Source organism: Macaca fascicularis, chromosome 13, assembly GCF_037993035.2.
Source record: "Macaca fascicularis isolate 582-1 chromosome 13, T2T-MFA8v1.1".
NCBI lineage: Eukaryota > Metazoa > Chordata > Mammalia > Primates > Cercopithecidae > Macaca > Macaca fascicularis.
This window is the reverse complement of record NC_088387.1, coordinates 115,734,088-115,744,877: the sequence shown is the minus strand read 5'-3', so window position 1 is coordinate 115,744,877 and position 10,790 is coordinate 115,734,088. Positions and strand designations below refer to the sequence as shown.

The 10,790-nt window shown below is 37.3% G+C and overlaps 1 long non-coding RNA gene across 1 annotated transcript; it reads right to left on the bottom strand.

Moving 5' to 3' along the window:
* Positions 1–523: 523 nt before the first annotated feature.
* LOC135966710 (uncharacterized) lies at positions 524–9,934 on the bottom strand. Its single transcript, XR_010580255.1, has 3 exons — positions 6,024–9,934; positions 5,354–5,500; positions 524–678 (listed from the first exon to the last, which is right to left on the bottom strand). It is a non-coding gene; the product is annotated as an uncharacterized lncRNA (long non-coding RNA).
* Between the last annotated feature and the right edge of the window lie 856 nt (positions 9,935–10,790).

Sequence of the window (10,790 nt, the reverse complement as noted above, 5' to 3'; positions counted from 1 at the left end):
CAGGATCAGGTTATTTTATGAGTCATTTATTCCCTGACAAAGTCAAGAAGACATATTGTGCACAGCAATGAGAATAAGCAAAGCAATAATTCATTCATTACTGGGTACTTTACCCACTCTCAATCCTACATCACTATAGAATCCTCTAGAAAGCTTTCAAGAAAATTAATGCATGGGTCACATCTCAGACCGAGGGAGATCTTGATAGTAAGACCCAGATGTTGAAATTTCCTAAACTCTTAACTGGATTCTTCAATGTATAGTCAGAGTTGAAAACCACTGCTCTAAATGTATTGTGTAAACCTGCCTTCTTCCCAACTAGACTAAAACATTTTTAACAACAAAGTCAAGGCATTATGTTATCATTATATCCCCTTTTACCTAGCACAATTCCTAGCACAAAATTAGTAACTAATAAATGTCTGTGAAAATAAGTGTTTTAATATTGATGGTCTCTGCCAACAGGATTTTAAGTCCCTGGATGGTCAGGGATTTATAAAGCCTCAAACATACCAAAATACTCTGTAATTGGCTAATGTTTATAAGTGTTTCTTGAGGCTACTATCATCCAATTTCAGGCAATCAACTACTTTGAGAAACACTTCATAAATGAAGAAGTTTGGGTGGCCAATCTTTGGATTGCAGACGTATAAGTATTCTGGATAATACAGCATGACTCTGGAAAAGAATACTTTTGTTTTAGTCTTCCTTGAGATTTTAGTATTTGGCATTGAAGATAATCAATACAGGTATGTAAGATGAATATATGAGTAAATGACCAAATAAGTAAAGAAAGTATATTTTCACACAAAAGGTAATTTTTTTTTTTTTTTTTTTTTTTTTTTTTTTTTTTTTTTGCAGAGGTGTGAAATGCTATGACTTATATTTTAACAGGAACATTCTGGGGACTGTATTAAAAACATTGTGAAGTAGGTCAAAGACAGAAACTGGGTAAAAGCAGGAAGATTATTGCAGTCATCCAAGAGAGATGATGATGGCTTGGACTGTGGAGGTGACAGTGTAGTGGAAACAGTGGTTGGAGTCTGTGCATGTTTTGTAGGTAACACCTACAGCTTGTATTGGAATTGAGTATTCAGTGTGAGAAAAAGACAAGAGTCAGGGATAATCCACAGCTTTTGTGACTCGAGGTACTAGGATTAGATTTGCCAGAGACTTAGATGATGATAAACACAAGACGTCAGTGTTTGCAGGGAAGATCAAGAGCTTCATTTGGGGGAGGTTATGTCTGCATACTTAATAGCATAGATGAACTATAGAAGGAGACATAAACCTCAGAATACAGAGGGCGTATGAAGCAATGAGATTGGATAAAACCAGCGAGGAATGGGAAGTGTGAATAAAACAGTTATTCTCAGGTTTCCTTTTCATTTTTATACTCAATGCTTTTTCAAGGGTTTTTAACATATGTATTTATAATACATTATTCCATTTTATGCATCATTTATTAACTTAACAATTATGCCTACCAAACACATGGCATTCACAGATTTAATATTTCCAAATCAGACTGTATAGGAATCCAGAAGGTTCACAATGTGTAGAAACGTGTCATTTTGTGGAGGCCTGGATATTAACTTTACACTGTAAGTCTAACATGTAGGAACAAGTCGCTATGCCTAGTTAGCCCATGCCCTTCTTATCCCACCCTTGCTTTTTGATACTCATACACCTTGGTAACTCTGGTTATATCAGTGTTAGGAATTTTGCCCATTTCTGGACTTTCAGGAAGTTTCCCCGTGAATAGTAATGGTCTGCTCTACAGTAAGATAGAATGAATTGAAATTATATTCTAGAGCCCCATCCAGTTATAAATTAAGTCCTGGCAAGTAATTTCAAAGTTATTTCCAGTGCTCTGTTATCCAGGAGCCAAGCTAGGTATTGTGAAAACTTCAAATATAAATATTGCACTTAATTTGTCCTCAAGGAGCTCACAATTTAGTATAAATATGACAAAAATATGAATTCATATAACACAAGGTGAAACGTGAGAAGGGTCATCAGGAAAAGTCAGTAATGGATGCTATTAATACAGTGTGCGGACCCTCTGGGTTAGGTTGGTGTGCATTGGCTACTCCTGGGTAGGTGCTGTCTCCCCAGAGAACCGCTTTCAGCCGTACGGAAGAATCGCTTTATTTCCCAGGAGGTTGTATAAAGCCCACAGCCCATGGACCAACAAGGGAGCCTGACTTCCTTGCCCTCTGGGCGGACCAACTCAGGACACAGTTCATGTTCCAGAACACCCTATGTGAGGAGGCCAGAGGCAGAGTCCTGCTGAAAACACACCTGTCCTTAGCTCCTCCCCTGCCCAATACTAAGTCTCTTCCCTTTCTGCTGTTCATAGTCCTTCCTTTCATGAATCTCATGCACCCTAATTTCCAGCTCAGGCTCTTCTCTGAAGAATCTGATTGTACATAGGTAGAGATCAAACACAAAGGAAGTTTGTGCAAAATATTTCCATCACATAGATAAATCCGGGACGGAGAGCGTCGTGGAAGGCATGGTAGCTGGACTTTCTGAGATAAGAAGGATCTGGGTATGAAAAATGAATGGGAGGCCAGGCGCGGTGGCTTACGCCTGCAATCCCAACACTTTGGGAGGCCGAGGCGGGTGGATCACAAGGTCAGGAGATTGAGACCAGTCTGTTCAACATGGTGAAACCCCATCTCTACTAAAAAACCAAAAATTAGCCAGGCGTGGTGGTGGGCACCTGTAATCCCAGCTACTTGGGAGGCTGAGGCAGGAGAATAGCTTGAAACTGGAAGGCAGAGGTTGCAGTGAGCCAAGATCGTACCACTGCACTTCAGCCTGTTTGGCAGAGTGAGACTCCGTCTCAAAAAAAGAAAAAGAAAAAAAGAAAAATGAATGGGAAAGGTCTACTCCATGTATGTCAAAGCAGAAGATAGAAGCACACTTAAGTTCTTCTGGAAAATAATGACTATATGCATTGTAATGCTAGTGAAGTCACGATCTACGTAACTCAGTCTCAGAGCAGTGATGAATCCCAAAGACCATGTTCCAGGAACCAAAAGCAATTTTACAGTAACGTACCCTTCACTTACTTTTTACAAACAGCATAAAGAATGTAAGCAGACCACAGCAATCATGCTTAGGTCTTCTCTCTCCCTTCTTTCTTCATATATGGTAGTCACATTCATGCCTTTCCTGAACCCACATGCCCAACCTCACCTTCACTCCTAGGCCTGCTACCTCCTGCCTTTCTTCACCTCTCCTTTTCTTGCGGTTGTGTTTCATGTGGTCATGAGAACCTTGTCTGGCATGGAGAGCAAGGAAGGGAAACAGGACTAGGAGGTTAAGCTAGGATGCACTTCACTGATGAGAGTCAGGGAAAAGTCCAAGAACTGTTTGATATAAGTAATCTTTATCTCACTGTCATCATTAAGGATCTAGATGCATGGCACAAAGCTAGGTCATGTCTGTATGTTGTATCTATGCTTCACCACAGCCCTGCCATCCCATCCATTTTGCAGACAAGTAAGTGATGGCTCACAAATGTGATTCGTAGGCTTTTGTGATGCGCATGGCTCTTTCCTCTATACTGTTCTGCTCAGTGTTACTTTTCTCTCCTTAAATATTTCCAGAGAAGGCAAAACGAGTTTTACTTGGAGTGATGGTTAATTTTATGTGTCAACTTGACTAGTCTAAGGGATGCCCAGACAGCTGGTAAAACATTATTTCTGGGTATATCTGTGAGGGTGTTTCTGGAAGAAATTGGCACATGAATTGGTAGACGGTGTAAACAATATCTATCCTCACCAATGTGGATGGCCCTCACCCAAACCCCTGAGAACACGAATAGAAGAAAAATGTAAAGGAAGGGTGAATTTTCTATCTGTTTTGAGCTGGGACTTCCATCTTGTGTCTTCCTTCAGGCATCAGAGATCCCAGTTCTCAAGTCTTCGGACTGGGACCAAATTATACCACCAGCTTTGATGGTTTTCCGGCTTGCAGATAGACTATGGAACTTCTCAGTCTCCACAATTGCGTGAGTCAGTACATGTATATTACATATATTACAATTATATTACATATATATTAGATATGTTGTTTTATATATATGTTTTTTACTTACTGTTGTTGAAAAACAACTTTAACATATTCACATTAATCTGAATAATTTCCAAATTTTTATCATCACAATTAAGAAGTTTTGACAAAGTACCTGTGTGGGCATGGCAAGTTAGCAACCAACAAAGTAATTTGTTTCCCTGTGAAATTTAGAAACAGTCTAACAATGCTCATTATGGTTTACTACATAGTTCAGTTTGCCCCATGCCATCCAAAAAATATGATTATTAACTATCGCATTTTATTAGACCCAACAGATATAAAGAAAATGTCTCATTGTGACATCAGGAAAACAGTCAGATGTGATGTTTGATATTAGAAATGTTGCATTTGTATTTATTTGCATTCTGTGGATGTTTCATTTTACCTCTATTTATTGATGCCTACCTTTACCCTTTTATAATCTATTGCTACAAAATAAATACATATTTTACATTTGTACTTATTATAGTAATAACATAATAAAAGGTACAAATAAAGCATTTGTCATCTTTATTGCAAAATTATATTTAACCAATATTTTTCTATGTATTTTGAATGCATTTGCATTTATTTCATAGTAAATATTTAATAATCCTTAATTATTTTGACCAGTTCCACCGTTGCTTATACTGTCACACACATATTTTTTAAGAATATTTGAATAATTTTGATGCCATTGTCAATTAAACTTTTTAGGAGAATCTGAACAATGGCTATATTGTCATTTGTGCATAGAAAGGCAATATGAAGGAGAAAACCAATAATTTGATTTTTTTCTTTTCATGAAAATCAGGGCAATGGTTAGTTCTCTTAGTAAACGTATTAAAGAATCAAGATACTTGGTTGATGAGAAGTACTATTTAAGCCATGTCTTTTTATGAAAATATGTCATATTCAAATGCAGAAATCGTTTAATGGTTAACTTGCATTTTGTTCAGAATGACCTACTGAAAATAAATGATAATTATACAATCATATAAGTGAAGAAACAGATGTACAGATCTCTTATGCAGAACATTTTGGATTAATGAGATATTTTTAAAAAATCAAATTCAAGCCAGCTATAGAATAGCCCTGGAACTGTCAAGAAGGTCTTTTCTACATTTAGTTTTAATCAATTTGGTTCTAATCAAAGGAATTTTTAAATGCATGAAACACACTGAGAATTCTGAGAAAACAATGTATTTCTAAATTCAACCTGGAAAAATCTATTTTTCGTCATCATTATGACCTTGCTTGGTAATGTCATTCTCTTTGCCCACACCTGGGTAATATCTTCTTCCTCGGTGGAGCTTCGTATGCCAACCACACACTGCTCTGTGACGTGTTTCCTTGGCGCTGGATCCAAGTCCATAGCATTCATCGAAGGGGTCAGTGAAAGGCAAGCAGCAGGCTGGTGTGAGCTGGACATCTGGCATGTAGTAAATGCATTTAGAAAGCTAATAAACCACTCATTGTGAATGACTCCTGAAATTGATTCCAACATGAGCAGTTGGGGGAGAAATAAGCTTTTAGGAAGGTCATTTAATGTCATATAGAGTCTTTCTCTACAACCCAGTTAAACTGCTTAGCAGTTTACAAAGCAAATCCCAGCCCAATTTTGATCTGGTAATTAATTGTGCCTTCTACTCAGGGAAAGGCTGTGCATAGAAACTAGATATGGCCATAATTCTGTAGCCTTAATAACTCAGGATTTGAATTGCCAGATGGTCTTTGACATGAGATGGCTGCTGAAGAGAAATGGAAATCACTCCACTCATGTCAGTGCTTTATAGATTCCTCACCAGTGACACATAAGCTTGGTGTATGTAGCTGCACCCCTTCAAGTGCAGTCTTACTGAAGTTCTCATATTAATCTTACAAACACATTATCAGGAGTGGGAAATGACTAAGGACATGATCAAAGAGGACTCAAATGTTTCTCTAGGTCTCACCTGTGGGAAAGAATACAATTTCTTACAAAAGATAAGTGGAAAGGGCTTATTATGTCTGTACATGGAACAAGGAAGGTTGAGGTCCTGGAGAGAATGAAAGCCTGGGAAGCTCCACTCTCAGCACCGGGAAGGACTGCAGGCCTCAGGGACACCAACTAAATAAGTGAGAGTCCAGAACAATGAAATTACAATCAAACCAATGCTGATATGCAATGCTACTAACCATGGTTTAACATTTCCTGATTCTCTGTTCTGCTTCATTTTTTGCATGACATTTTGCAAAATTCATTGCATTTTGCTTCACTAATTAACTAGCAAAAGGTTAAAAAGAGACTTCATATGTGAAAATCGTATGTATTCTTAGGGGTAGAAAGAAAAGGTAAAGGTTAGGAGTCTTGGAAAGAGCTACAGGATTTGGTAAAACAAACAAATTTCGAAATAAGACATATTTATATTTAAATACTGGTTCTGCCTCTTGTTAGTTGTGTGACATTAAGCATGGTACTTTTATTCCTGAAGTCTTGGACTACTCATTAGTAAAATAAGAATTTTATTATCCACCTAATTGGATGCCATAAAATAGTAAAAAGGGAAAAATAGCCAGCACGTCCCATGTCCTTGTGACAACTTTATAACCTCTTTAAAAGACAAATGTAAATATTTTCAACTCCTGGTTCTGAAGCAAAAAAGAAATGGAAAGTATTGAAGTAAAGTTAATATAAGGAATGTGTAAACTTGCGCTTGAAACACTATTTTACTAGAACTCGGTATACTTACCATAGATAATAAGGCAAATGACATATAGGTAGTAGTGAATGAAGGTGTAGATGAAGCGTTGGAAACATAAATGCTAGGTATGGGAAATGAGCAAGCACTGAGGGCCCAGGAAGGTCAATACTAGATTTCCAAGGCTGACATGTGCTTGGGGTTTTGTTATTCACCTTTGAGCTGAGACAGTAAAGCAATAAACAATTTTATAACTTAATAAGGCAAGAGTATAAAGACATAGTCAAACAGAAGCTGTAACAGACAGCCAAGCTGGACTTGGAATGACCACTGTCTGGATACAGGCTCAGGAAAAACCACAGACTGGGGAAAAATCACAAAAATGCAGCAGCTCTGTTCATAGCAAAGCTCAGTGCAATCTTCCCTAGTCAATCCTTTATGGCTCCAGGGGAATGGCCTAGCTTAAAACCTTGTTCCACAATAAAAAGGGGTCATTCTAAGGTCAGATCATAGAAGTCTCATGCCCCACTGACACTGAGTCACCAATCTTGAACGAGAAATGGTGGGACTCTTCTCCATGATTCATTCATTTAGCTAAAAGCTCCTAGTTTCCTGAAACAGCTGATCAAAATTTTAAATCCTTGGCAATATCATTGTATGTAATAATGTTTAGAGTAACGTATGCATTAGGACAGCAATTATCCATCTTGCTGTAGTGTGTGTTGTAATCACTTGTGAATCGATCTAAAAATAATTGTTATAAAAAGAGTTAAAACAGTTTATTAATGGTTAAAATAAATTAGAAGATATTTAACTTTGTTCCTAAAATGCAATGCATTATTGATATTGTCATGTGCTTTCTTGAAGGAAAGTGCAGGGGATGGAGTTTTAGATAGTACTATGGGAAATGCACTTATTCCAGAACAGTTCTAAATAGGGCAAGTTGTACATATAAAAGTACTCCTCACATATATGATTTGGTATGTGGGAGGGTGGTGAGGGACGAAATTGGGAACTACTGCGTTTCTTCTTAATATAGTTTGGATATTTGTCCCCACTCAGATCTCATGTTGAAATGTAGTCCCTAATGTTGGAGACTGGCAGAGGCATTTGGATCTTGGGGGCAGATCCCTCATGAAAGGTTTGGGCCAACCCCTTGGTGATAAGTGAGCTCTTGCCCTGAATTCATATGAGATGTGTCATTTAAAAGTGTTTGGCACCACCCCCCTACTCTCTCTCTCTCGTTTATTCCTGCTTTTACTATGTGACATACCTACTCTGTCTTCACCTTTTGCCATGATTGGAAGCTTCCTGAGGCCTCCCCAGATGCCAAGCAGATGTCAACACCACCATGCTTCCTGGAAAGCCCGGAGAACTGTGAGCCAATTAAATCTCTTTTATTTTAAATTACCCATTTCCCATATTTCTTTATAGCAATACAAGAATTTCCTAATGCATATATGGAAATAGGGTCTGCATCATTTTTAAAGCAATGTTCCAACATTGCTATTAAAAGTGATTCACAAGATGTTATGAGCTGAATGTTTGTGCCTACTCCCCCAAATATATATGTTGCAATCCAAACCCCCAATATAATAATACTAGGAGGTGAGGCCTTTAGGAGGGGATTAGGTCATGAGGGTGGAGCTCATGAATACAATTAGTGCCCTTCTAAGAAGAAACAGAACGACGATCTTTCTCTCAACCATGCGAGGGCATAATGAGAGGACACCCATCTGCAAACCAGGAGCAGAGCCCTCACCAGACACCAAATCTGCCAGTAGCTTGATCTAGGATCTCCAGCCCAGAACTGCTTGGTTGAAAGTAGTGATGAAGGATCTTCTGTGCATTCCTTTTAAATTGATGCCTCCAGTATTTCTGATAAAATACTAAAAAATAATTTTGAATTTTTAGAGAACATAAAGAATTCAGGCCCAGCACAGTGGCTGATGCCTGTAATCACAGCACTTTGGGAGGCTAAGGTGGGTGGATCACCTGAGGTCAGGAGTTCAAGACCATCCTGGCCAACATGGTGAAATCCTGTCTCCACTAAAAATACAAAACTTAGCCAGGTGTGGTGGTACACGCCTGTAAGCCCAGCTACTTGGGAGGCTGAGGCAAGAGAATCCTTTGAACCCAGGAGGCAGAGGTTGCAGTCAGGCGAGATCATGCCAGTGCACTCCAGCCTTTGAGAGCCAGACCATCTCAAAAAAAAAAAAAAAAAAAAAAAGGAAAGAAAAGAATTCACATTAAAAAGTTCAGAACTAGATAAGGCACCTAGGACAAAAATTTTAAGGAGACACTCTTTGTTAGGTTCCTGCAAGTGTTGACCTTGTATTTGTAGTGCCTCCTTAAATGATTTGCCTTGGATGCCTCTCTGCCTTCACCTTAGTCCCTGTTCAGCTTGTCCCAATATGAAATAAAACAGACAATGGACACTCCAAATTATGCCAATATCAAAGGAGAAAGGGAAACATCAGCTTGGGGAATTATTAAACCTTTTGGACTAAATGTATGCATCTTCTAGGGGCTTTGGAGATAATATTTTAGAAACTATAATATAGTTAGGTTGCTTATCAGTAAAATAAATGGCCTGAGAGGGAAAGTTTTTTGTAACTCAAAAAGTGAACTGCTGTCAGCTGGTGATTAGTTTTAGGCCTCTTGATGAGAACGCATTATTCACTTAAGATATGAAGGTGGTGAAAGGAGTAGGCAGAGAGCCACTCATATTCAGAACTTTTAATATAAATCTATAAAATGAAATTATAAATTAAAAAATTCCCTTGAAAGACATAATGAAACCAAAATTACTCAATAAAAAATTAGATAACTTGAATAATCTTAATTCTACTAAATAAGTGGAATTTGTAGTAAAAAGCTTCCACAAAGGAAAAGTCGAAACATAAACATATTCACTAGCAAATGCTACAAAAATTTTCCTTAACAATTTATAGTAATTCTATACAAATTCTTTCAAAATATAAGTAAAAGACCACTTCCCAACTTATTTTATGAGGTTAGCATTAAACTAACATCAAAACCAGAAAAATACATCAGAAGAAAAAAGATACATAGCATAAAATCACTTACATATATGTGTGAGATATACATATGACTTATATATATATATATATATATATATATATATATCAGATATATAAACACAAATGTCCTTACAAAATACTAACAAACCAAATCCACCAAAATAGAATGCATCATGATCAAGTAGAGATTATTCTCAGAATGCAAGGCTGGTTCAATATTTAAAAATAAAATCAATCTGTACAATTCATCATGAAAAAACTAAAAAATGTAAAAAACCATGAAATTATATTGATACATGCAGAAATAGTCTTTGATAAATAAATTCATGATTCTTTTAAAAGTCAGTAGATTAGAAACAGAAATAAACTTCCTCAACCAAATATAAGACATCATCAAAAAAAATTGCCCTACTACTATTAAACATTATACTAGAGATCTTAGCAAGTTCAATAAATCAATAAAGAAAAAAAAGACAAGAAAATTGAAAATAAAGAAATAAAACATTATTATTATTATTATTATTATTACTTTTTTTTTCTGAGACAAGGTCTCGTTCAGGCTGGAGTGCAGCAGCACAGTCTCTACTCACTGCAGCCTTGATTTCCTGGACTCAAGTAATCCTCCCACTTTAGCCTCCCAAGTAGCTGGGACTACAGCTGCCTGCACCATCATGCCCAGCTAATTTTTGTATTTTTTGTAGGGACACATTTTCGCCATGTTGCTCAGGCAGGTCTCAAACTCCTGACCTCGAGGGATCCGCCTGCCTTGGCCTCCCAAAGTGTTGACATTACAGGCGTGAGACACTGCGCCCAGCCATTTTCTTTTTCTTTTTTTTTGTAGATGACATGAATTGGCTACAAAGAGAATCAAAAAGAATCTATAAACAGAATTAATCCTAAGTTTGGAAAGGCAAGAGAGTACAATGCCAATATGGAAAAACTAATGGTATCTAAATATGTTAGCCACAAAAAAAAATGAAATGAAAATTGATTTGAA